The sequence below is a fragment of the Bos grunniens genome, chromosome 24, assembly GCF_055505025.1.
Source record: "Bos grunniens cultivar Pamir isolate PY7600 chromosome 24, Bosgru_T2T1.0, whole genome shotgun sequence".
Lineage (NCBI taxonomy): Eukaryota > Metazoa > Chordata > Mammalia > Artiodactyla > Bovidae > Bos > Bos grunniens.
Genome location: NC_141188.1, coordinates 58,802,159 through 58,825,658, shown reverse-complemented (window position 1 = coordinate 58,825,658; position 23,500 = coordinate 58,802,159). Strand labels below are relative to the sequence as shown.

Below are 23,500 nucleotides of genomic sequence, written 5' to 3'. Positions count from 1 at the left end.
ATACTTCTAGTTAAAGGCTAACAGTTACAAAAGAAATGTTCTTGGTCAAAGCGACATTTGCCTACATGTTCCCGCATTCACATAGTCACAGGCATATAATGACAAAAAGTTCAAAACTGATTTATAGTTTAGAAAAGGAAAATGAGTAATGTTCAGCCTCTTATAAAACAACCTGAGTTAGGAAGGACCAAGAGATGCTAGAAAAACATCACTAATATTTCAACATCACCTTAAAAGCCTAAAACAATGGTTTAGCTATGAGTGGAGGTCCATCACAACTTAAACAAGACTCTGGTCTCTGCTGACATTGAGCTCACTCGAGGACCCAGGCCCACAGCACAGCTGGGCTGCCCTCTGGACCATCCCCAGGCCTCTCAGCAGAGATCACTCCTGTGAATCCTGCCTTGGCACAAAATCTACCTGGAGCCTCATTTGTTCTGTTTCTAATTAAAGGTGGTCTTGTGACCACACCTGGGCTCAGTGGGGCAGGGAGATGTAATTCCACCATCTATCCTGAAGAGTGAAAAAGTTGGCTTAAAACTCACCATTTAGAAAACTAAGATCATGGCATCCGGTCCCATCACTTCATGGCAAACAGATGGGGAAACAATGGAAACAGTGAAAGACTTTATTTTGGGGGACTCCAAAATCACTGCAGATGGTGACTGCAGCCATGAAATTAAAAGATGCTCGTTCCTTGGAAGAAAAGCTATGACCAACCTAGACAGCATATAAAAAAGCAGAGACATTACTTTGCTAGCAAAGGTCCATCTAGTCAAGGTTATGGTTTTTCCATTAGTCACGTATGGATGTGAGAGTTGGACTATAAAGAAAGCTGAGTGCAGAATAATTGATGCTTTTGAACTGTGGTGTTGGAGAAGACCCTTGAGAGTCCCGTGGACTGCAAGGAGATCCAACCAGTCAATTGTAAAGGAGATCAGTCCTGAATATTCATTGGAAGGACTGATGCTGAAGCTGAAGTTCCAATACTTTGGCCACTTGATGTGAAGAACTGACTCATTGGAAAAGACCCTGATGCTGAGAAAGACTGAAGGCAGGAAGAGAAGCCAGAGGATGAGATGGTTGGATGGCATCACAATCCAACGGACCAGAGTCTGAGCAAGCTTTGGGAGTTGGTGACAGACAGGGAAGCCTGGCATGCTGCAGTCCATGGGGTCGCAAAGAGTCAGACACAACTGAGTGACTGAACTGAACTGATGTTGACACCCCTAAACACCAAATCTCAAGCTCTATTCCTCGGGGCCAACCCTCCAGAGAGAGGCACTTGCATTCACTATCCTTTCCATAGGTACACAATTCCAAATCAAGGCACCAGCCAGCTACCTGTGGGAAAGAAGGACCTGTACTCTCCCCAGGCACCTCCAAGTCATCCAATCAAAGATAAGCACAGTATCTGCTCCCCTCTCCTCCTCCCCAGCCTCTGTATGAATGGCTCCATTATCCACCTAGACACCCAAGCCATCAATAGAAACCCAGAATCATCTCCACCCCAGCCACATCCATCCAAACACCAACCCCCTCCACAGCTCTGGAACTGGTCCTCTTCTCCAGACTCGAGCAGCTGCAGCCCTAGTTTAGGACCGTGGTCTCATCTGGATCATCACAAAATCTTTGGAAAACTCCATCAGCCTGCATCTTGCCTCCGCTCCAAACCATCCTGTGACACCGACAGCTGAGTCTTTCTCAACTGCTATTATCATCGCTGCCCCATCAAAACATCTCAGCGGCTTTGCACTGCCTGTGATCTGCCCCCTTTTCACGTCTGGTCTTGCTCTCCTCTATCCCCACGTGGCACACGGACACGCTAAACTGCCACTTTTCAATCATGCCACGCACCCGCTCCTGTATCTCCAGACACGCTATTACTACTGTCTGAGAAATTTTCCACTCTGGGTGATTTCTCCCCAATATTCAGATTTTAATTCAAGTGCTTGCTCCCCTGTGAAACTCTTCCTGCAAAACTCCTTTTTCTCAGAGCAGCCCTCATTAATACCTGCAGGGCAGCTCGAGCAAACCTGGTGGGCAGTGCTTAGCACACCCTCCTGGTCCCCCTCACCTGGCCTGGAAGCTTGCTGAGGGCAGGGGCTTATCTTTTTCCAATCACTGACTGTTTCTCAGACCTTTTCTTTTTTTCAGTTATATTTCCAGATTACTTTCCTTTACAGGTTATTCAATTCAGTTTAGTTCAGTTCAGTCGCTCAGTCGTGTCTGACTCTTTGCGACCCCATGAATCACAGCACGCCAGGCCTCCCTGTCCATCACCAACTCCCAGAGTTCTCTCAAGCTCACGTTCATCGAGTCGGTGATGCCATCCAGTCGTCTCATCCTCTATCGTCCCCTTTTCCTCCTGCCCCCAATTCCTCCCAGCATCAGAGTCTTTTCCAATGAGTCAACTCTTTGCACGAGGTGGCCAAAGTACTAGAGTTTCAGCTTTAGCATCATTCCTTCCAAAGAACACCCAGGGCTGATCTCCTTTAGAATGGACTGGTTGGATCTCCTTGCAGTCCAAGGGACTCTCAAGAGTCTTCTCCAACACCACAGTTCAAAAGCATCAATTCTTCAGCACTCAGCTTTCTTCACAGTCCAACTCTCGCATCCATACATGACCACTGGAAAAACCATAGCCTTGACTAGATGGACCTTTGTTGGCAAAGTAATGTCTCTGCTTTTGAATATGCTATCTAGGTTGGCCATAACTTTCCTTCCAAGGAGTAAGCGTCTTTTAATTTCATGGCTGCAATCACCACCTGCAGTGATTTTGGAGCCCAAAAAAATAAAGTCTGACACTGTTTCCCCATCTATTTCCCATGAAGTGATGGGACCAGATGCCATGATCTTCATTTTCCGAATGTTGAGCTTTAAGCCAACTTTTTCACTCTCTTCTTTCACTTTCATCAAGAGGCTTTTTACAGGTTATTACAAAATACTAAATTCCCTTTGTTATAAATACTTGTTGCTTATCTATTTTATGTATAGTTTGTATGTGTTAATCGCATACTCCTAATTCATCCCTTCTCCCTTTTCTCTTTGGTACTGGTAGTTTTCCTATGTCAGATTTTTTTTTTTGTTATTGAATGAATGAGAATATTAATCCAAAGCTGACATTTCTTTTCCTCTCTTATTAAAAAAAATTTTTTTAAAGGCCTCTAATTTATCTGCATAACTATATTCTCCATCAACTTTCCACGTTTTTTTTTTTTTTTTTTTGGTCTGTATCATGTGGCTTGCAGGGTCTTCGTTCCCAGACCAGGGATCGAACCCAGGCTGTGCTTCTTTGGAAGCACAGAGTCCTAACCACTGGACCAGCAGGGAATCCCGTCCAGCTCCTTGGATAATCGTAAAGACTGTGTCCCACGGGAAAGACAGTACTACTGGAACCTTCACATATATTACTACATGTACACACTCTGCCAACCCATTGAAATATGTATAATTATCCACTTTTCACAGCTGAGGAAACTGAAGCTCTGCCAATTTGTGTCATATGATAAATCTGACAAGGCTAGTAAGTGACAAAGCCAAGATTTAAACCCAGATGGTCTTACCTCCAAATTTAAGCTCCACTACTCCACAATTTGGTGATTAAAATAATAACATTTATTATTAAGAAAACCAAGGCATACTTAGGAATTTTAATTTTAGAAAATTTACATCACCTGTTTCTCTACAACCACAACCTGAAACAACTTTGGAGTCAGACGGCACTGGGACTCAAAATCTCTTCTGGTAAGACTGTCATGACCCAGTCTGTCATAGCACAGTGCCTGCTCCGTAAACATCTGCTTGATGACGGACTCTGATGTCTTTCCAAACAACACACTGTGTCTCAGGCTGCTGTCTATCACCCACAGACAGCTACCCAGTACCTTTTTTATTGGCGGGGGGTGGGTGGGGGTAGGTGGGGGTGGGCATGCCATGCAGCGTGTGGGATCTTAGTTCCCTAACAAGAGATCAAACCCACTGCCTTGGAAGTGTGGATTCTTAACCACTGACCACCAGGGAAGTCCCCTCAGTGCCTCTTCTAATGCACCAAGCTTGAACCAATCATGTGTCGGCTGATCCCACAGCTGGTCTGCTGATCCCAGATCACCGTATCCAGGTGATGCTCCTCCTATCACACAAAGAGCTCCTTCCTCTTTGTCCGTGGCTAGCTACTATGAAAACCATGTCTTGTATCAAAAATCTGCCTCCATTGGGCCTACCATTCCCTGATTCTGCCTTCATATCAATTTTTGATATCTGGGTGTTCAGTTCCTCTGGTTTTGATTACTCATGGTGGCTCAGACAGTAAAGCGTTTGCCTACAATGCGGGAGACTCACATTCGATCCCTGGGTTAGGAAGATCCTCTGGAGAAGGAAATGGCAACCCACTCCAGTACTTTTGCCTGGAGAATCCCATGGATGGAGGAGCCTGGTGGGCTACAGTCCATGGGGTCACAAAGAGTCGGGCACGACTAAGTGACTTCACTTCCACTTTCATTTCCTGTTATGGACTGAATTGTATCTTCTGAAAATTCACAGGTTGAAACTCTAACTTCCAGAACCTCAGAAGGAGACTGTGTTTAGACAGAGGTTGTTTAAAGAGGTACCTATGTTCACATGAAGTCATCGGAGCAGGCGCTCATCCAACATCATCAGTTGGATCAAGCAAGGTGTCTGTATAGGAGGAAACTTGCATGAAGGAAAGACCATGTGAAGACACAGAAAGAAGACAACTATCTACAAGCCAAGGTGAGGGCCTAAAGAAGAAATCAAGGCTGCAGACAAACTTGACTTTGGACTTCCAGCCTCCAGAACTTCGAGAAAATAAGCCTCTGTTATGTAACCCACCCAAACTGTACTACCTTGTCATGGCAGCACAGACAGGGTTAACACGTTTCCTTATCATTCTCCGGCCACGTCAGCCAAGACGCAGAGAGGGAAGGGTTCGGGGACAAGTTCAGATCCTGTCTCAGCCCCTTTCTAACCCTGTGACTTGGGGCAAGTGGTTGAAATTCTCAACAAAAAACAGGCAGGACACCATGTGCTGTACATGACTGTTGAGAATTAAACGTGATGGAGAGTGTTAATGCATTTTATTTCTATAATAACAACTATGGTTTTAAAAAACTTACCATCTGCCCTGCACTACTCTCAACACTTTACATACATTAATTCATTGGATCCTCCACAGATATAGAGAACTAGCGGTTGCCAGTGGAGAGAGGGGAGGAGGAGGGACAGACGAGAGGTATGGGATTAAGTGGCACAAACCATTAGGTATAAAATAAGGCCCAAGAATATATTGTACAACACTGGCAATATAGCAAATACATAACTAGAAATGGAATATAACCCTTAAAAGTTGCAAATCACTATACTGTATACCTGTAACACATATTACTGTAGATCAACTGTATTTCAATTTTGAAAAATTATTTAATCCTCGTAACACCCCTGACATGAGTTCTTCCTCAGCCTGCTTTATAGAAGATTTGCCCAAACTCACATGTGAGAAGTAGAAGGGGCCCTTAGCCAGGCAGCCTGGCCCTGACTGTGACCACCGCCCCTGATTCCTCCACCCAGAGGGCGAGGTCTGCATCTAACTCTTGAATCCCCAGCACCTGGTTCTCAGGAGACTAAACAACTGGGCACCTGTAACCTCTCCAACAGCAGCAGCTTTTAGGAGAGTTTTGGTAACTGCCCCAAAGTGGCAGGTTCCAAATTATCTTAAATACCTAATGGGGCTTCCGCTAAGATATTAAAACCCTGAGCTAGAGCTAAAGAGGCAAGACTTAAGAGCAAATATAAAGGAACTCCCATGACCCCAGAATAAATTCCATCCACAGTTCTGGACACAAGGTCCCCGTCAGAAAACTGACCTGGATGGCATCTCAGGACCCGAGGCCACCCCTGTAGCAGGGACACCCCCGCATGGGGAGGTCATCCCCATGAGTGCCCCCTGACACCTGGACCGGGTTTCCAGGAACAGGCAGGCCTTTCCTCTCGCTGGACACAACCAAAGCCAGCCTGAGGACGGCTCCTACTACTGGGCAACGTGGCCTTTGCTGTGCTGCGAGCCGAGGCAGCCAGCACTGGCTCCTCTGGCACATCCCTTTCTCAGGACAGCTCTTGAAATCTAATGTCTCTGGAAGGCTGACCCCCGGAAAATGCAAAATGAGTGCTTGACAAGCTAAGTCAGTCAACATCACAGACTATGACCCCCACCAGATCATTTCTCACGGGCCACCTTTTGTATTTCTTTCTTCCAAAAAGCACCATTTGAAAACACAACAACAAAAACCCTGGAGTCATTCAATTTGGATCACTAAAACTAAGATGTAGTGAGAGGGTTTGGGCTGTTATGTGCTGGAGTCAGCTTCACAGTGTCACACTGACCTGTGACAAAAGGCCAGGATCAATACCACCTATTTTCTTAATTATTTTCATAATATAAATAAGAAACAGAAGTGAAAAAATAAACACATGGCCCAGGGAAAAAAAAAGCAACTTGGGCCAGAAAACATTACCAATGATCCCCAAGCAAAACAAACAGATTCCTTTGTTAATTTAAAAGATTTAGACTGAAATCTTGATTTTCCGTAACATTCTTTGAAAATGTCAGTTACTCAGTCGTGTCCGACTCTTTCCGACCCCGTGGACTATAGCCCACCAGGCTCCTCTGTCCATGGAATTCTCCAGGCAAGAATACTGCACTGGGCTGCCATTTCCTTCTCCAGGGGATCTAAGTATTTATTAAGCTGCTACTATGCACTGCCAGGTCCAGAAGCCTCAAGAAAGAATAAGACACACTTCCCTACCCTCAAAAGTCTCAGTCTGCTGGGGAAGGTCACGTGCTAACTGAATAGTAACCCAAGCATAGCCAGTACCGTAATGTGGGGAAAGCATGAGATGGGGAGGAGGGATCCTCAAAAGCAACTCCAAAATGAATGAATGCTATACAGCGTCATGAGGGTTCGTGGTGGCATTCCTGGGCATCAGACGTCTCACCCTATGGTCTCTTTGCTGCCAAATTTCCAGAAGCCAAGACACGTCTGGGGCGACCATTTCTTTCAGCTGCCAGTCACATAGCTGTCAGCCTGCCCCCTCCGCGCCCCTCTCCCCCAGGTAGCTGGTGTGTATCCACACCTCGTAAGCCAGGACTTTTCATCAGTTCCCAATGCCTGCTGGAGGCGTCGCTGGCGGCTCAAAGGTAAAGAACTGCCTGCCAGTGCAGGAGATGCAGGTTGGGTTCAGTTTCTGGGTCAGGAAGGGCCCCTGGAGAAGGAAATGGCAACCCACTCCAGTATTCTTGCCTGCGAAATCCCACAGACAGAGGAGCCTGGTGGGCTTACAGTCCATAGGGTTGCAAAAGACACGACTTAGCAACTAAACAACAATGCCTGCTGATCTAGACCTTCCCTTTTGGCTCAGACAAAAAGCGTCTGCCTACAATGCAGGAGACCAGGGTTCCATCCCTGGGTCGGGGAGATCCCCTGGAGAAGGAAATGGCAACCCCCACCAGTTCTCTTGCCTGGAAAATCCCATGGACGGCGGAGCCTGGTAGGCTACAGTCCATGGGTCGCAAGGAGTCGGACATGACTGAGTGACTTCACTTTCACTTTTCCTAGAAGGAGATGAGGGTCCACCAACTTACCTGTTACTATCCCACCTCTAGCTTTCTCTGCTTTTCCGAGAAGCTCAGCACACCTGTCTGCTGTAGAGGACATGGCTCAGAATGCTCGCAGGCAGAATAGTTGTTACAGCAACGATGGGCACATCAATCACCATGTATGCACATGGTAACTTATGTACACAGGAGCCCTCGATTTGTACCACTGTACAAGACCATGAAAATGACCTTGCAAAGTTATCTTATCAATGGAAAAAACCGCAATTGTCCCGTGACCTCTAAAAACTTGTTAAAATATTAAAAACTCTTGTCAGGTTGTAAGTGCATGGGGAAATTTTTAAAAACAGTAAAACTCCTATCATTTGAAACACTGAGCACTGAAATGTTTTCTTTGTTAAAAACATATCATGAATAGTTTAAAAATGCCAGCTTCTTAGAGCATAATTGACAATACAAGGAAGCACCTTGCCGATGCCTTGTACAGTCAGGCGTTTACATCCGAGGGTTCAATATCCTTGGATTCAGCCAACCACAGGCTGAAAACATTTGGTTGAAAAAAATTCCAGAAGGTTCCAAAATGCAAAACTTGAATTTGCAGCGTGCCAGCAACAATTTACATAGCATGTACACTGTATTAGGTATTATAAGTAATCTAGAGATGGTTTCAAGTGTACATAGGTAGATATATGAGGTTATATGCAAATTTATGCCATTTTATATAAGAGACTTGAGCATGCCTGGATTTTGGTATCCTCATGGGTCCTGGAACAAATCAATTCCCAGAAGATATAGGGGGACAACTGTATTTCTTAATTGAATTCACACTAAACGTTTTGAAGCAAACAACCCAAAGGCACTTAGTACATTCACAATGTTGTATAAGCACAACCTCTATCTAGTTTTGAAACATTTTCATCACTCCAGGAAGCCCTGTACCCATTAAGCAGTCACTCCACCCTGAATTTCCCTTCCAACGTTTAACTCCTTTGCTGCATCCTGGTCTTAAGTTAGCCTATTCCCTCGCAATTTTTGACGTTTTTGTAACATGTCACACTGGTTTATCACAGGACAAGGCAGAAACCCTAACACACACTTTGCTGTCTGTGCATGAACTGAGTGTCGTGTGCAATGACCAATCACCAAGAGACTACAGGAAGTGGTGTGATTGGTCACTGACCACAAGGCACATCTGTTATTTCTATAGCGATTTGTGAACTGAAACATGAGCACTAAATTGAGTGTTCTTTATGCAATTACTCACAGTTCAGTTAACACTGGAATGACTGAAATTTGAATTCTCTTAAGGGACTAGTATTATTTAATGCATGGGAGAAGACAATGGCACCCCACTCCAGTACTCTTGCCTGGAAAATCCCATGGACGGAAGAGCCTGGTAGGCTCCAGTCCATGGGGTCGCTAAGAGTTGGGGCACGACTGAGCGACCTCACTTTCATTTTTCACTTTCATGCATTGGAGAAGGAAATGGCAACCCACTCCAGTATTCTTGCCTGGAGAATCCCAGGGACAGAGGAGCCTAGTGGGCTGCCGTCTATGGGGTCGCACAGGGTTGGACACGACTGAAGCGACTTAGCAGCAGCAGCAGCAACAAACTGCTGCATCACCAGAACTGTGCAAAGTGAGGAATGTCTATGTACGTGGGCATACAGGAAATCAAGGGCTTTCCCCGGAGGCCCAGTGGTAAAGAACCTGCCTGCCACTACAGGAGATGTGGGTTCGATCCCTGGGTCCAGAAGAACCCCTGGAAAAGGAAATGGCAACCCACTCCAGTATTCTTGCCTGGAAAATCCCACAGACAGAGAAGCCTACTGGGCTACAGTCCATGAGCTTGCAAAAGAGTTGGACACGACTTAGCAACTGGACAACAACAACACAGTAATGTAAACTTATATACACACATTTATGCACACTTCATAGATTGTGTATAGTTAGTAGTGTGAGAATGAGCAGCACTGCAGTGACTCAGTGTCACCGAAGAAATCAATACGCAAAATGCAGGGCCTGCACTCCGTCCCACTCAGTGGGTTCCGGACCCACAGTCACTGAGTGCCCAGGAGGCACAAGCCAGCTCAGCCCGACCCTCGTGAAGGGCATCTTTGATCTTTCTCATCCCCTGTGACCTCAGACACCAGATCACAGGCTGGTTTGGGGCCCGGGAACAAAGGCTGAGCAGCTGGAACAGCAATGGCCATGTGCTCAACGTTTCCATATTATATTTGTATATGACCTACGTTATTTGACCATACATATTATTAGAAGGAAAACAAAATGACCTCAACATTGGGCCTACTAGAGGGCCCTGAGCAAGAATTCCCTAAAAATGCATACCATTCACTGTACAGAATTTTTGTCATACATATGCAGAGGCCAAAATTTTCAGGTTATAAAATGGCAAGTTAAGTTTCAGGTTGATGAGCTATTACAATAACTGTCTTTTTTTTTTTTTTTTTGTCTACTTCTGTAGACAGACACATGGGCTCAGTTCTCCAAGTGCTTGACCCTCCACTTGGTACCGCCTCTGACGCAAGGGATATGTTATCCTGGTGCAGTGTTGGGAGGGGGAGAAGGAGGAGCCAGAGGAGAAAGGAAACTATACACCCAACATTATTTCCAAATGAATTATTGGCAACTTGGAAAAAAAATGTTTAGGAAAAGAAAAACAGAGAAAAGGATAAAATCGGGCTTGGGATGAAGTCACTACATAACCAACCAATCAAGGAACACTATACACAGACTTCATGGTTGTTAAGCTCCCTGGCAGGCAGATCGACATGGGCAGCTCAGTAAGAGGGTTAACCACTTGCTTCTAGACTAATTTAAGATAATATCCCCATTCATTTCATCATGAATAATTCACCCACTTTCCAAGAAGCACCAGATTAAACAGAAAAAAGTCTTCTACACTGGCTCCTCCCCTTCTCCTGGTTTACTGTTGACACCTGCTACAAAATAATTGGCAAGGGCAGAACCAAGCATCTGAAGAAGTTTAAAAAGGCATCTGTCCTCCGACAAAAACTCATATACCAGAAACAGAATTTTGAATGCAGTTGTCGCTCTCACGATGCCATTCTGTGGGCTGCTGACGTGCAGATACACAAACACCTGATTTGCACACGGAGGCCCGCAGGTCCTCAGTGCGATGGAAACACGGTGGCAAAGCGACACTTGAGTAAACCTAGAAGCACTGATTTGAAACCTCAGCCCTCATTACCCAAAACAAAGCATCAGCTCTTCCCGCGAGCAGGCACCCCAGACACCAAATGCAAATTAAGCCAACAGGACAAAACCCGTATTCAGAAGGCGCAGATTGCAAAAGCCTTGTTCTGAGCTCAGCCATTCATGGGCCCTAAGGAGGACACGGCCCGGGAGAAACACAGCTGGGCCACACTCAACATCCCCAGAAACCATGCTTCTTTTACAACCGAAGTGTTTGGTTCCACTTATCTTTCTCTTTAATCAGTTTCTTTTCCTACTTGGCTCTGTAACGATGAAAACTGTCACTTCATCTAAAAGAATGAGACAGGCGTTCCCTGCTTGCATTTTTGAAGCTACAGAGAAACCTCTTAGACTTAAAATCAATTTTTTTTTAAACACCCTAAAAGAAATGTCATACGCTAACATCCATTTCCATTAACTCCTGTAACAGAGAGGTGGGTAAGAAGGTCTTCTCTTAGGTTTTTTCCAAAAAGCCAAATTACCTATGGATTGAGAGTTTGGGATTAATACATGCCAACTGTTATGTATAGAATGAATAAACAAAGTCCTACTGTGTAGCATTGGAAATTATATTCAGAAACCTGTGATAAACCATAATGGAAAAGAATATTTGAAAATGTTTCTGTACGTAAATTGAGTCATTTTGCTGTACAGCAGTAATTAACACAACATTACAATTCAACTATACTTCAGTAATAAATAAGTAAAATAAAGGGGGCTTGATGGTTCTGGGAGGAAAGAAAGTAAGCCAAAAAATAAGGCTTTTTAGATATTTGCCACCATCCACAGGGTTTACTCCCACCAGAGAATATGGCTTACACAAGAGTCAAAATCTCCCCCAGTGGAGAAACAGGAATATTTTAGCCAAGTCTCGGTCTGGGCAGTGTCTCCAGTGTGGGAGGGGTGCTCAAAGAGTGCATCACACCCACCCACAAAACCCGGCTTTAGGGTAACCTGCTGGTGTGGAGGGGTACAGGACCTGTCCTTACAGGTCTGTCCACTGAAGCCTAAGTGTCACCCGGGAAAGGAAGGCCCTTCCCACCAACTACCCTCACGAGCAGGTGCAGGAAATGCCCACCACACTCGTCACTGCTCTGGCCTCCTGAAGAACTGGCTTTCCGAAGCCACCGTCTAACATCATAATCCTCAAATTTCAAGAGAAATTTCCAAATCAACCAGGATGACTCTGCCAGGCAAGCATGTGCCCTTCGCCACACAACCCCTGCTAGACCTCACCCCCAGCCAGACCTCGGCCCCCAGTCATACCCCGCCCCCAGCCAGACCTCCTCCCAGCCAGACTCTGCCCCCAGACTCCGCCTCCAGGCAGACCTCCTCCCATCCAGACTCCGGCCCCCTCGGGACTCTGCCCCCAGCCAGACTCCGCCCCCACCCGACTCCGCCCCTAGCCCGGCCCCGCTCCCCCACCCAGACCCTGCCCCACACCCCCAGCATCAGGCTGGCAAAACACTCCAGCATCTATTCCGGTGAACACACAGCTGCCAGGAGGACGTGGGGCCTGCCTTCCTTCAACTGAGCAGGCCTCACCCCAGCAATTGCTCTCCTTGTTCTGGCTGCCAGGAAACTGAGAACTACCTGAAATCCATTTCCTAGCCCTTCCTTCCTGGTTCTGTTAATCATTCTCATTTTATTGGGCCTGCACTTTTATTGTAAGCTGTCCCATTATTTTCTACAGCAGGTAGCATACCAAACAACCAAAAGTGGGACATCACCTCTCTGACCTGAGGCTAGGTGTCCTTGAAGGGCTTTTCTGCATTGCGCATGGACCCTAATGTAGCCGCTCAAACTACCCCTCAATCTCAACACTCTCAAGGACCACGCCACACCTCTTTGGGTCTACTTCAAGCTCCCAGGCCAACGTTTAAGGATATAACACTTTTCCATTCACATAGAGATAAGAAGCTGCAGAACAAAGAATAACATGAATCCTGGAGAATCACAGGAACATCATGACTCAACCTAGGTGGACAGATGCAAGAACAAAGGATTCCGACAGTAAGAAGTTTGTCACAGCCAAGGACACCGCCTTCCCGTTAAACATAAAAGAAGTCTGAATTCTATCTCAGATAAGGTGGGTTCTTTGGAACCCTAGTTCATCATCTTCTCAGTCTGCTGGCTTCCTGAATAAAGTCACTGTTCCTTGCCCCAACAACTCGCCTCTTGATATGCTGGCCTGTCATGCAGGAAGTAGCACAAGCTTGGACTTGACAACATGAACACCTCCAAACACCTGTCACCCTCGTCTGGCACACTGTCCCAGGTCTGTATCTGAGACCACTCCTCTCTTCTGATTACCATCTGCAGACCTGACTCCCATATGTGCTACTCAGAAGAGAAGGTCCTTGGGCTCAACTAAACCTAACTTTAGATAGCATGTCACACACGCCCTGACTCACTCCAACCAGATAAAGACCCGAGAATTCCTGCTATTGTGCTGAGGATGCGACTTGGGGCTCTGACTTTTGTCTCCGACATCCTTTGCGAATAAAAGAGCAGGGCACTTGGCCTGGAGCTGCATCCGTTCAACCACACAGGTCAGTTGTGTGTTCTCCCTTTACTCCTCGTGGGAACAGAAGGCTTCTCCCACTTGGAATGGCCCATGCGTTCACAGCCTGCTTGCAGACTCCAGATGAATTCTGGCCAAGGATTCAGCAGCTCTGTGTTCTAAACATCACTTAGCACAGAGCTGGCACCGCTAATGCACCACCCCTGACAGTAAGTTACAGGAGTCTCATTTCCCTCCCATCAGAATAAAAAGCCACAGAGCTGGAGGGTTATGTCCTATGTCTTGGGAACAAAACAAGCCATCATGCATTCACCTCATTTTTTCTTTCCACTTTTTTTTTTTTTTTGGTAATTTAAGGAAGATTTCTAAATGGTTTGCCACTTGAGATGTCATGGTTTGATCTGCAGTTTTATGAAGCACTGACCTTAGTGCTCTGAAGATTAGAACCTTAAATGGCTGATGTTAAATCAGTAGAGGAGAAAAACCCCAAGCTTCTACCTGCCACCTGCTGTTCTTCCACATGCCAATTTGCTGCACTGATACCAATTTTGCAAGGCTGAGAAGAGTTCATGTCTGGACACAAACACATCCTGTGATTGATGGACATCAGGACAGACGATCATACGGTTCCACCGTGAGAGGAGTAACTCATGACAGCATGGAGAAGCAGAGGGCTGGCTTCTGAATGCACCGAGGCTCCTTGTTTGAAACAAAACTCACCACAATGCAAAATGTAGCTTTATACAAAAGCCAGGGCAGTGAGTTTCAGATAAAGACAACCACAGAATGACTTTTATCATCAAACCTCACTGTAAGGTAATTCAGCATCAAACATAATCCTCACACAGCTATTGGTGATAAAGTACCCCCTGGAGATGGTGGCTCAGATGGTAAATAAATCTGCCTGCAATGCAGGAGACCCGGGTTTAACCCCTAGGTTGGGAAGATCCCCTGGAGAAGGGAAAAAGAATGGCTACCCACTCCAGTATTCTTGCCTGGAGAATTCCATGGACAGAGGAGCCTGGCAGGTTACAGTCCTGAGGTTGCAAAGTCCATGGGGTTGCAAAGAGTCAGACATGACTGAGCAACTAACACTTTTACTTCTCACTTTCAGAGATGAAGACAACATAAATAACAAGACTCAGACACTAACAGTAGGTTCTACCAGGGAGTTCCACTGGGAAGAGACCAGCTCGTTCCAGTAAAAGCAGCCCCCAGATGTAAACACTTGGCATTCCCGAAGCCTAAGGCCTAAAATTCTACATCCAATGAGACAAAGCTTTCTAACAGAATTTAAAGTGTGTTGGCATGCCTTGTTTTTTTATTTTTGTTTTGGGGGGTTTTCTTTGCTTCTTTTTCAGTCAGACTTCACGTGGCATGTCTTCCTTCCCTGGTGGTTCAGATGGTAAGGACTCTGCCTGCAAAGACTCTTAGTTTTTCACCTGGCATGCAGGATTTTAGTTCCCTCCCAGTGATTGAACCCATGCCCCTTGCATTGGAGTGTGTATGTGTTAGTTGCTCAGTCATGCCCAACTCTTTGCAACCCCACAGTCTGCCGGGCTCCTCTGTCCATGGGATTCTCCAGGCAAAAATACTGAAGTAGGTTGCCACGCCCTCCTCCAGGGAGTCTTCCTGACCCAGGGATCGAACCCGCGTCTCTTGCATCACAGGCAGATTATTTACCATCTGACCACAGAGTCTTAACCACTGGGACTGCCAGGGAAGTCCCAGGCCATGCCTTATTTTATGCTCAAATAAGAACACTAGAAAATGCCCCCAGTGAAAAATAGAAGAAAATATGGAAATGATTACAGGGAACCCACAGAGACATTCAAAGTCCACTGAGGATTTGCAGCCCCACTGTCTCAGCATCCAGGAACCACGTGGGTGAGGGTTCCGTGTGATGCTGGGGGGTGGGCACCTCCAGCCAAATGCCCTCTCAAGGCTGTCCCTCTGCCCTTCAGGCCAGACTAGGGGGGTGAAGGGGGATCTGCAATTAGCCCCACCCACCTGTCCAGACCTTACCTCACCCCACTGCCCCCCACCCTGGGCAAATCCAATTATGCCACATTCTCTGAAGGGGCCCTGGTATTTTCCAGCCTCACCCCTGTGTCCACGCTACCCCCACCGCCTGGGATTAACCCCCTCATCCCCACCCCACCTCCATTTTCTCTTCTTTCAAATGCCTGCCCGCCCTGCAAAGCCAGCTCACAGCACAGCCTCGTCTGAAGGGACAGAGCCGCCCCCTTTCCTGGACAGCACAGGCCCCAGGCTGCCCTGGGCTCTGCGACAACACAGACGTGCGCAAGAATGAGTGAAGCAACCAGTGAGCAAATAAATCAGGGAGTGTGCGAGTGAGCAGGTGTGAGGGGAGGGGTGAGCGAGTGGGGAGGGGAGCGGAGGAGAGGGGGCAGGGGCGCGTTTTCTCCCCTGAGGGCACACTCCTGCAGCACCAGCCACTATACAGCCTTTGCTCCCTTTCCCAGCAAGCACGGAGCAGCCAGGCCCTCAGTAAGGCTCCCCTGGATAACCGTGGCCCTCCTCACCCGGCTCCATAACCCTGGGAGCCAAGCGCAGCCTAATAAACAGTGGACAACCAGCCCCTCAGGGACTAAGAACTCAGACCAATGACATCACGTTGGGAGGAAGGAAAAGAATGAGGAATAAGGGTTTCCCCGGTGGTCCAGTGGTTGAGTCCACTGTGCAATGCAGGGGACATGGGTTCGATCCCTGGTCTGGGATGATCCCACTTGCAACTGAGTCCGTGCACCACAACTGTTGAGCCCATGAGTTTCAACTACTGAAGCCCATGTGCAACAAGAGAAGCCACCACAATAAGAAGGCCGCACACCACAACTGGAGTAAACCCTGCTCACAACTGGAGAAAAGCCCGCACAGCAATGAAGACCCAGCACAGCCCAGAGTAAATATATACATAAAACTATTCAAAAAAAACAAAGAGGAGTAAAAACCTCCTGAACTACAGCTTAACCTGTACCACATCTAGAAAGATGTCTGAGTCTATATATATTTACAATCAGTGGACAATCTGAAATTTTCAGGACACACCTAGAGCCTTCTACGCGGTCAGCCCAGCAGTTGGGAGAGCCTCAACGCTCCCTAAATTTAAAACCACCACCAAGCCTTTGTTTTTAAACTCATAGGCCATGAATGGGCTTCCCTGTGGCTCAGCTGGTAAAGAATCTGCCTGCAATGCGGGAGACCTGGGTTCGATCCCTGGGTTGGGAAGATCCCCTAGAGAAGGCAAAGGCTTTGCACTCCACTATTCTGGCCTGGAGCATTCCATGGACTGTATAGTCCATAGGGTTGCAAAGAGTCGGACACGACTGAGAGCCTTTCACTTCAGGCCGTGAACAGGGAAATTCTCTTTGAATTTTTCTTTCAGATTTTCTTTTTTTTTTTTTAATTTTAAGTTGCATTTTATTTTTTTATTTTTTTTCTTTTTCTTTTTTATTTTATTTTTAATTTTATTTTATTTTTAAACTTTACAATATTGTATTAGTTTTGCCAAATATCGAAATGAATCCGCCACAGGTATACCTGTGTTCCCCATCCTGAGCCCTCCTCCCTCCCCATACCATCCCTCTGGGTCGTCCCAGTGCACCAGCCCCAAGCATCCAGTATCGTGGATCGAACCTGGACTGGCGACTCATTTCATACATGATAGTATACATTTTTCAATGCCATTCTCCCAAATCTTCCCACCCTCTCCCTTTCCCACAGAGTCCATAAGACTGTTCTATACATCAGTGTCTCTTTTGCTGTCTTGTATACAGGGTTATTGTTACCATCTTTCTAAATTCCATATATATGTGTTAGTATACTGTATTGGTGTTTTTCTTTCTGGCTTACTTCACTCTGTATAATAGGCTCCAGTTTCATCCATCTCATTAGAACTGATTCAAATGAATTCTTTTTAATGGCTGAGTAATACTCCATTGTGTATATGTACCACAGCTTTCTTATCCATTCATCTGCTGATGGGCATCTAGGTTGCTTCCATGTCCTGGCTATTATAAACAGTGCTGCGATAAACATTGGGGTACACGTGTCTCTTTCCCTTCTGGTGTCCTCAGTGTGTATGCCCAGCAGTGGGACTGCTAGATCATAAGGCAGTTCTATTTCCAGCTTTTTAAGGAATCTCCACACTGTTCTCCATAGTGGCTGTACTAGTTTGCATTCCCACCAACAGTGTAAGAGGGTTCCCTTTTTTCCACACCCTCTCCAGCATTTATTGCTTGTAGACTTTTGGATCGCAGCCATTCTGACTGGCGTGAAATGGTGCCTCATAGTGGTTTTGATTTGCATTTCTCTGATAATGAGTGACGTTGAGCATCTTCTCATGTGTTTGTGAGCCATCAGATTTTCTTTCTAGACGTTTGTGACAGAAGTGGCGGCAACAGTCCACACTGCAAGCCTACATGCTTCTCATGTGTTGCTAAGACAGCTCCAAAGGCACGGGGTCCGCCTTCACCCCCACACCCCCAGCTGCCTGGTCTCCAGGCCCCCCGGGATCCCATCGCCCCATCCAGTCCACCCGTGGGCCATGTGACCCACTAGCAGAGAGGAAAGCCAGCTCTGCAGGGGTGGCGTCCATGGAGCAGGGACAGCTGGGCCCTGAAGTGTGATCAGCTGAGAAGCAAGGGGCGACGGGGTGCACTTCAGCCAGAGCACGTGGAGCGCACCAGAGCACCAGGTAACACAGGAGCGGCAGGCCAGGAGGGCCGGGGCGGCCAGGTGAGGCTGCCCTGCAGCTGAGAAGGACTTCTCACAAGCTGCACCAGAGACCTGGGCCTTTACTTTGCACAACATGGAGACAGGCACCGGCCACCCCAGTGACAGCACCAAGGGACAAGGGGAGGGGGGCGTTGGGCTTCAAGAAACTGTGCCACGGGCCTCCACCGTTCCGGAAGCGCCTGGGCTGGGGCTGCACATCCCCCGCCAACATCATAGGAGGCGGGCAGCAAGCGGTAAAGACTGGCTCCCACGTGCAACATCCAGTAGGCGTCCTCCAGTTGGAACCAACGTCAGACCTGCGTCTACACAACGCAGACCATTTCCTTAGTGCGTCAGCGCTGGTTATGTTTGGACAGTGGATCTGAGCATTCTCCCCCAGCGAAAATCATAGGATGTTTGACCTCTGTGTTGTATCAGCAGATGATACAAAAGGACAGGCCAGAGGAGGGCGGGCCCCCAGCTGTGTCACATGCCTTTACATGACAAAGCTTCTTCCAGTGAAATACCCACCATGGAAATGAACACATGCAGGCTTGAGAGACTTGGCGGTATCCAGCTTCATTTGGGGTGGAGTGGTAGTTTTTTATTTTTTTTCACCCAGCCTGAAGATAACTATTTTGTTACTCCTGCTTTTCAAGAAAAACCTGCTGCGATACCAGTTAGTCTAAGGGACAAGGACAATTATGAAATGTTAGTACTCACCAGCTATGATAGATTGGAAGGCTGAGTCAGGACAAGTACCCACCACCATGCCTTATGCATTTCTCACCAAATAGCTTGCTGTTACTCAAGATCACTGTGGAATGAAGACTTCTTGAAAAATTCCAATGTGAAAAAGCACCAGGCTAGACAGCATGGAATTTAATAACAATCACTATCTGCAGCAAAACCCACGTTGCTGAGAGCTCACAGCCTGTGAGGGAACCTACCTACAACCATCTCTGCTTCACGGAAATGTCCTCCCATCTAAGCAACACTCGCAACAGGAATCCCTGACTGTATCTTAAAACAGAATCTGTTCACATGCTGCTGACACTCCACTGAAAACAGGGAACGCATGGGATCTTTTCTCTCTGGTACTAGGGAAGTGAAAAAGAAAGTGTTAGCTGCTCAGTCACGTCTGACTCTTTGCGACCCCATGGACTGTAGCTCACCAGGCTCCTCTGTCTTGGAATTCTCCAGGCAACATTACTGGAGTAGGTTGTCATTCCCTTCTCCAGGAGATCTTCCTAACCCAGGGATCAAACCCACATCTTCTGTATTGTAGGCGGATTCTTTACGACTGAGCCACCAGCTGCTAAGTCGCTTCAGTCGTGTCAGACTCTGTGAGACCCCATAGAAGGCAGCCCACCAGGCTCCCCCGTCCCTGGGATTTTCCAGGCAAGAACACTGGAGTGGGTTGCCATTTCCTTCTCCAATGCATGAAAGTGAAAAGTGAAAGGAAAGTCGCTCAGTCGTGTCTGACTCTTAGCGACCCCATGGACTGCAGCCCACCAGGCTCCTCCGTCCATGGGATTTTCCAGGCAAGAGTACTGGAGTGGGGTGCCATTGCCTTCTCCGTGAGCCACCAGGGGAGGTACCAAAATCCATGACTTCTTAAATCCCACATAAATCAAAAGGTTGACGCTTTGCCCTGCACCTACCTAAAATGCTATTGCTTTTGTGCTGCTAAACAAACGGCAAGCTCTTCTGGATCAAGAATTTTCTCTCACTTATCTCCTCTTATCACTCCTGCCAAGTGGCTGATGGAGTCAGTCCAGAAAGAGCAATTCCTGCTCACCTTCACTTACTCAAAGCGGTCTAGCAGCATTCCTCAACGACCTCTGAACCTCATGCCTTTCCCCTGAATCAGTCCCCTCAGAATCGTCTTGCCTACTGCTCTCTACCTGTCCTGCTCAGCACTGTGATCTCTGCTATGCCCCTCATAAGACCTGGGCCTTGGCATGTAGTCAGGGCTTCCTTGGTCATTCAGATGGTAAAGAATATGCCTGCAGTGCAGGAGACCTGGGTTGGAACCCTGGGTCAGGAAGATCCCCTGGAGAAGAGAATGGCTACCCAATCCAGTATTCTGGCCCTGAGAGTCCCATGGACAGAGCAGTCGGGTGAGCTGCAGCCCATGGGGTCCCAAAGAACTGGACACGACTAAGCGACCAACACTTTCACTTTCGGCACATGGTGCCCCACCAGACCCGCTTCTACTTCCCAATTCCAAGTAACAGATGCTTGGCAATCTCTCTTGCATTCTACGCATAAACCCACCCCCTCATCCCAACCTCTAAATTCCCAGCAGATCTGAATCATCTGGGTCCCACGATCCTATCATTTATCTCGTGTGCAAAACCTCCAGCTGGTGTGTCCACATTTTTAACCATGTGGCCAACACCCTCCAGCTGGTCGAAGTATCTCAAGCCAGGGAGGAAGATGCTGCTGGTGAGTCGTGGCACCTGCCCTGACCCCAGCCCCTCTCATCTTACCTCTCACCCATACCTTCAACTTGGTTCCTAGAAGGCTTGTTTGCCACGCTTGGAGCTGACACAAAGCTACGAAGATCACTTAGTCCGTGGAATGACAGAATGACCAGCTCCAGAGATGACACTGAACAAGTGGATCTGACCTTCCCTACCTGAGCCACAGAGCAACAGTGTGGAGGCATTTGCGGGGGAGCAGTCCCACACCCACCCCGGGGGCAGAGGGGGCCTGGCTCTTCTAAGAGCCCACAGTGCTGAGTGGTCATACGGGAGCTTCTGCGGTCTTGGGCAACATTCACAACAACCCTACAGGCTTTTTTACAGGAAGACAAAATCTCGTGCCATCGTGTGTTAGCGGAACACAGCCCAGCAGCTAAGAAGGCAGCTAGGAGGCCTCCGCTAGGATGGAAGCCCTGGCCCCTCCTCCTCCTGGCTGCAGGAGCATGGACGAGTTATATAACCGTCTCCGAGATGCCAATGGCTCATCTGTAAAATGGGGATAAAGCTAATACGTACACTCCTGTCTCACATGAAGATTAACTGCATATTAAATGTAAATCCCTGTCAAGCCCTGAGCAGCGGTGCCTGGTACGGAGGAAGCATCGATGAACAGCGGAGATACAGCAGTTGATCATCCTAACCCTGGGTGCTAACCACACACCAGTCCCCACTGGCCAAGCGACACATACAATCTCACTTCCCCTTTGATAAATGAGGACCCAGGGATCCTTTTATGGGGTCCCAGAAGGTTCAACAATTTGCCCAAGGATAGAGAAGTGCACGTGAACGTGACATCTCAGGGACTCCAAACCCTGAGCACTGTCCACTCTGTTGCACTGGAAGGTTCTGGAACCTTCCACAGTGCCAAATTCTGGTCACCACACATGAAGAGAGATGCAAACTGGCAGCCAGTCAGTGGAGGGCCTGGTTCTGGTGGAAAGGGTTCCACAGGTGGGCAGAAAGGACCTGGGAAGGTCGTCATGTGGACATGGGCTCAGCCTGGCTCTCTCTCGGCTCCTACGATGGAATAAGGGTGAGTGTGTAGAACTGACAAGAAGGCTGATCCCTCCTGTACTAGTCTACCACGGCTGCCATAACAAAACACCACACATGGGGTGCCTTAAACGACAGGAATTTATTCCTCATGGTTCTGGAGGTCAGAAGTCCACGATGAAGGTGTCCACACGGCCGCTTTCTCTGGAGGTCTCCCTCCTGGGCTGGCAGATGGCCATGTGGTCGCTGTGTCCTCACAGTGCCCTCTCTCCTGTATCCTGACCCCTTCTTATCAGGACACCACTCAGTCTGGACAAGAGCCCACCCTAAAGGCCTCATTTTAGCTTAATCATCCCTATCTCCACCAAGTCACGTTCTCAAGAACTGAGGATTAAGGCTTCAACATAAGAATTCGTGGGCTGACCTGATTCAGGCCATGACCACCCCTCAGAAGAAGAAAGACTTTGCTATGTTACTATCCCACGTCTGGAATGAGGGGCTTCAGGAGGAACCGGACTCCCAGCCAGCAGCGACACACAAGCATCAGCAAGACAGTCACTGAACAGAGAGGTTTACCTGCTTGGATGCTGGGCCACACCATCTCCACTCAGGCTCTCATACAGACTTTAAGTCCACGAGTCAATGGAGTTTTAGGTCGCTGTTTTCTAAGCTTTTTAAACAACACACCTCTATACAAACAAACAAAAAAATTCTACAAAAAGAACAAGCAACAAAGTCAGAGATTGCAACGGCAGGGCTTCCCTGGTGACTCAGTGGTGAAGAGTCTGCCTGCAACCGCAGGAGACACGGGTTCCATCTCTAACCCAGGAAGATCCCGCATGCCACAGAGCAACTAAGCCCATGCACCACAGCTACTGAGCTTGTGCTCCAGAGCCAGCAGCCGAAAGGACTGAAGCCCATGCGCCCTAGAGCCCATGGTCTGCAGCAAGAGAAGGAACCCACACACGCCAACTAGAGAGCAGCCCCCGATCTCTGCAACTGGAGAAGAGCCCGTGCAGCAGTGAAGACCCAGCACAGCCAAAAATAAATATTGTTTTAAAAAAGGAAAGGAAAAAATAAAAAAATAATAAAAAAAATAAAAAAGGAAAGGAAGTTGCAAGGGCAATAAGATAAACCCATAAGATATTCTCTGGATAATACCACTAAGATGAGAAAGAGCCATTCACCAAAGAACAGAGAAGGAACCCACAAAGTTCACAGGAGCTTGGGAGCCTGTCACATTGCACTCCCCTCATGATCCAGTGACAAGGACTTTCAGGCCCCCCACTCCCAGAATAATTTACACTTAGAGGAATACCTCCTTACAAGGCCCCTCAACTGTTCACATACAGTTTCACTTGTGAGTCACTCTCGGGAGCTCTGGGCAATGACCACTAAGTACAAACACAGCCTCGAAGGAAGAGAAGGAATAAAAGGTGATGCTGAGGGCATGGCCAGCGTTCCACCCAAGACCTGAAGAACGCCCCCAGGTTCTACAGTTCTGTCCAAAAGGCTGGCGGCTCTTACTTGGAGCTCCTGTTCTCAGTGGATGCAATATCTCCCATTCACCTTTCTGAGATGCATTTCAAACCATCTGAACCTGGGGCCTTCTAAGATTTCAATCTCATGATCTTACGCATCATACCATCTTATTCAGTGCCCATCAGCCACTTCTAAAAGCTTTCTCTCCTAAATCAACAACTCATACTAGTCACATTCTCTTCAGGTTTTTCCTATGAACCAACTAGAATTATGAGATGAAACCTGAATGGAGGAGGAGGCGATGTATATGAACGAGGCTTTCTCTGAGGCCAAATGCTGCAGACTGGAGCAAAGTGTATGTATTTTCTTACTACTAGATGGGAGCTGTACAAAAGTGAGGCTGCCTAT

The 23,500-nt window shown here is 47.5% G+C and overlaps 1 protein-coding gene and 1 long non-coding RNA gene across 18 annotated transcripts in view; both read right to left on the bottom strand.

The window, feature by feature from the left end:
- The window catches only part of NEDD4L (NEDD4 like E3 ubiquitin protein ligase), a 375,462-nt gene that overhangs the window by 309,462 nt on the left and 42,500 nt on the right, over positions 1–23,500 (bottom strand). The gene's annotated exons all lie outside the window — the stretch shown is intronic.
- Positions 1–23,500, bottom strand: part of LOC147346347 (uncharacterized) — a 71,699-nt gene that overhangs the window by 23,632 nt on the left and 24,567 nt on the right. The window contains exon 2 of the long non-coding RNA XR_015154128.1: positions 1–23,500. This exon is cut by the window's left edge and continues 23,632 nt beyond it; it is cut by the window's right edge and continues 21,147 nt beyond it. This is a non-coding gene — a long non-coding RNA (uncharacterized LOC147346347).